The sequence below is a fragment of the Arachis ipaensis genome, chromosome B4 (assembly GCF_059453495.1).
Source record: "Arachis ipaensis isolate K30076 ecotype BB chromosome B4, ASM5945349v1, whole genome shotgun sequence".
Taxonomy (NCBI): Eukaryota; Viridiplantae; Streptophyta; class Magnoliopsida; order Fabales; family Fabaceae; genus Arachis; species Arachis ipaensis.
In genome coordinates this window covers 69,036,855-69,041,655 of record NC_142439.1, presented here as the reverse complement: position 1 = coordinate 69,041,655, position 4,801 = coordinate 69,036,855, and positions in this window count along the sequence as shown.

The window sequence follows — 4,801 nt, the reverse complement described above, 5'->3', positions numbered from 1 at the left end:
AATTCACCACACATATGTATTGATTTTTATTGAACTTTACTTTGGGGCATTTTTGTGCCCTTTTTATTGCTTTTTTTTTTTCTATATATTTTTTCTTTTTATATATATATTTTTCTTTATTTTGTTTTTCTCATTTTTTTTCACACTAAAATATATAGTAGAATATCAATGCATATGGTTTAACATTCAATGCATGAGTATGTACCCAATTTCCAACATTTTTAATAAAAATACAAGGTACACTTTTACCTCAACCAATGTCCCAAGTTTCCCATACCCAAATGATACACACTCTCACTAGCCTAAGCTAATCAAAGATTCAAATTAAGGACATTTATTGTTTTTCACTTTAAGGCTTGTGATATGCTACACTTAAGAACAAAAGGAGTTAAAATAGGCTCAAATTTGGCTAACAATGGTTGATGAAAGGTAGGTAGGTTATTTGGGTAAGTGAGCTAAATAAAATGATGGCCTCAATCATATAAATGCATGTATACATGGAATAATGGACATATAGAATCAAACAAATCGAAGATTACAATCATAGAAAGAGAATAATTCACACAAGAATGAAAATAAGTGATAAAATGATGTAACCACACAATTAGGCTCAAAACTCACATGCTTGTGTTCTTAGCTCAAAAACCATGTTCCAAAATAAATTCTTCAAGCAAGTTCAACAGAAAATTTTTTTCAAATTGGTAGGGTGCCCTAGAAACAGTTTTCTTGGAAAAGAAATCATTACCCTAACAAAGTAGTCCTAAAATAAAAAGAAGTAGTAAAATATATACAAATTTTAACTAACATGCAACCTATCATGCAATGCAACAACTAACTGACAAAGACAAAAATTGAAAAAAAATTGGTGTTGAAAGGAAAATTGTTACCCACGGAGATCGGTCGAACGACCTCCCCACACTTGAAGATTGCACCGTCCTCGGTGCATGCAAAGAAGAGCAAGGTGGACGGGTTACTACAATTGATGAGATCCTTCAAAAGGTTGTACGGGTGAACTTATTTGTTGCCCCATTTTGAAGCTTTTCCTTTTCCTCTTTTGGTGGCCAACCTAAAAGGAAAGAAAAAGAAAAAAAATTAAGCCTACAACAAAGATATCAAAGCAATAGAGCATAGGCGGGGGCTAATGCCAAATAAGAGTAAGGTACTCAACTATATGATAGCTACAACATATAAGTGAGAAGGCAATATAGGCTAAGCCATATCAACCACTACTTAATGCAAGAGTAAAGTCAAAGCATGAGTGAATGACATGAAGAGCACACTTGGAAGCATCAAGTTCAAATAAGAAATAGTGGGTCATGAAAGACATGCAAGTTCATATCAATGTACAAAGAATATAAGAGTCATACAAGATTAAGCATTGATTTAAAAGTTTCATCACCCAACAATATCAAACAAGTCAAGAAGCACCAAGATTACCCAAGAAATTCTCAACAATTGAGTAAGAGAATTCAACACCATTATTAAAATAAGTAACTTAGAAAGGAAAATAAGAACAAGCTATAAAAACAAAATTAAAATGCAATGAATGATAATATGCAAATGCAATAAACAAAAGAAAATGAAAGATGAGAAAAAAAATAAAAATAAAAATAAAAAGTGAAATTATATATATATATATATATATATATATAATTATTTATTTATTTCAGTATAATAATTTTTTTAATTTTTTTTGAAAAAATAATAAAAGAAAAAGAAGAAAGGAAGAAAGGAAGAAGAAAAAAGAAGAAAATAAAAAAAAAAGAAAGGTGCGAAGGGACGCATAAGCGTCGCCCATGCTTAAGCACGAATTGAAGGAAGGACAATCGAAGCTTATGCGTCACGCACGCGTACGCATGGATTGCATCAGGGACAATCGACGCTTAAGTGTCACGCACTCGTACGCGTGGATTGTGCTTTTCGCACAGTGCTCGCGCGTTGTTCGCACAACTCTCGGAAAAATGTACCAAGAGTTGCAAATGCACAATCCACGCGTAAGCGTCATGCGTGCTTAAGCGTGGATTGAAAAATTTTTTTTTTATTTTTTTAGAAACATAAAAACAGAATTTAACACTCTCCTAACCTATAAACATTTTAAAGCAAACAAAATTCAAATTTAACAAAAATCCTTAAGTTTTTGAAAAATTTTCAAAGACAAAACAAACAAAACTTGCACTTCAAGCAACCTACTTTAACAATAATCTAAACTAATCAAAACACACTACTACAACCTATCAATGGAAACAAAATGTATAAGAGTATAGAAAAGAAGAAAGTTACCTATATTGGCAACTCAAATCACTTATTAAGTATATATACAAGAGAATAGAAAGAGTTTACCATGGTGGGGTGTCTCCCACCTAGCACTTTTAGTTTAAGTCCTTAAGTTGGACATTTGGTGGGGGTCCTTCCTATGGTGGTTTATGCTTGAATTCATCCTTGAATCCCCACCAATGTTTGTATCTCCAATGTCCACCAGGATCCCAAATTAGGTGCATAGAGCCCCCGAGTAGACTTAAGTAAATGGCAAGGCCCTAAGAGTTTTGATTGTTGAAATGAATTCCAAGGTCCCAAACCTTGTTCTTGCACCCATCTTCTCGTTGACTACCATAGTTAAATTTGAGTGACAAGGCTTGTGAATTCTCAATTAAGCATCCAAACATTCTCCTAGACCCATGCAATTTGGTTCTACACTAACTATTGCCATTCAACTTTGAGCATGCAACCATCATAAACTTAGAGTGATGTTTCCAACCACTACACAACTCTCTCATACTCTTAATTCCACAAAGAGCTCTAAGTTGACCATTGGTGCACGGAATTGTGATCACACTTTTCACAACTTCGTACAACTAACCAGCGTTTGGAGATGCTTTGTTGCTTCTGAACCTCTGCTTTCCTATTGTCTTCATCCAATCATGCGTGCGCCCTTCCATGGCAAGCTGTATGATCCTCTCGGATGAAAAATACCAGGTACGGTTTCTGCACGGCTAATCAACTGTCGGATTTCTCATCCCGGATGAAAAATACCAAGTACAGCTACCGCACGGCTAATCATCTGTCGGTTCTCACTAGTGTCAGAATAGGATCTTTCCATCCCTTTGCACACTCGTCACAGTCATCCCTTCCCAGATCCTACTCGGAATACCACAGACAAGGTTTAGACTTTCCAGATCTCAGGAATGCTGCCAATTGGTTCAAGCCAATACCACAAAGGTTCTAATCTCACGGATTCGGATGCTCTGTTGTCAGGAGAGGCGATGCAAATCGTGAATTAGAGACCAAAGAGACTATACTCTGGCTGCCGTCCAATGACTACGTTGAACATCATGTAGACCGCTTGTGGTTGTCAGGCACGCGGATCTTGGCTAAGCGAGTAACGAAGATAGTGGGTGATTGTCATGGGTCACCCCTTCGTTCTGACTTAACTGAATTAAGTACGAGAGTATATCTTGGAGAAGAAGTAAGCGTGAATTGAAAGAGAAACAATAGTACTTGCATTAATTCATGAAGAACAGCAGAGCTCCACACCTTAATCTATGAGGTGTAGAAACTCCACCATAGAAAATACATAAGAGAAAAAGGTCCAGGCATGGCCAAATGGCAGCCTCCCAATGGTAACATAAAAGTGAAAAAGAGGTTCCAAACTGATATGAATACAATAGTAAAAAGTACTATTTATACTAAACTAGTTACTAAGGATTACAGAAAATAAGTAACTAAGTGCAGATAGTGCAGAAATCCACTTCCGGGGCCTACTTGGTGTGTGCTTGGGCTGAGCATTGAGCTTTACACGTGCATAGGCCTTTTCTAGCATTAAACGCCAGCTTGGATGCCAGTTTGGGCGTTTAACTCCAGTTCTGGTGCCAGTTCCGGCGTTTTACGCCAGAAAAGGGTCTCTGGCTGGCGTTTAGACTCCAATTTGGGCCACCAAATCTCAGGCAACATATGAACTATTATACATTGCTAGAAAGCCCAAGATGTCTAATTTCTAACTCATTTGAGAGCGCGCCAACTGGGCTTCTGAAGCTCCAGAAAATTCACTTCGAGTGCAGGAGGGTCAGAATCCAACAGCATCTGCAGTCCTTTCTCAGCCTCTGAATAAGACTTTTGCTCAGGTCTTTCAATTTCAGCCAGAAAATACCTAAAATTACAAAAAAATACATAAACTCATAGTAAAGTCTAGAAATGTGATTTTTGCATAAAAACTAATAAAAATATAATAAAAAGTAACTAAAACATGCTAAAAACTATGTAAAAATAATGCCAAAAAGGGTATAAATTATCCGCTCATCACAACACCAAACTTAAATTGTTGCTTGTCTCCAAGAAACTAAAAATAAAATAGGATAAAAGGAAGAGAAAATACAATAAATTTCAAAATATCAATGAAGCTTAGTTCCAATTAGATGAGCGGGACTAGTAGCTTTTTGCTTCTGAACAGTTTTGGCATCTCACTTTATCCTTTGAAGTTCAGAATGATTGGCATCCATAGGAACTCAGAATTTAGATAGTGTTATTGATTCTCCTAGTTCAGTATGTTAATTCTTTGACATAGCTACTTTATGAGTCTTGGCCGTGACCCTAAGCATTTTGTTTTCCAGTATTACCACCGGATACATAAATGCCACAAACACATAACTGGGTGAACCTTTTCAGATTGTGACTCAACTTTGCTAGAGTCCCCAGTTAGAGGTGCCCAGAGCTCTTAAGCACACTCTTTTTGCTTTGGACCATGACTTTAACCGCTCAGTCTCAAGCTTTTCACTTGACACCTTCACGCACAAGCACATAGTTAGGG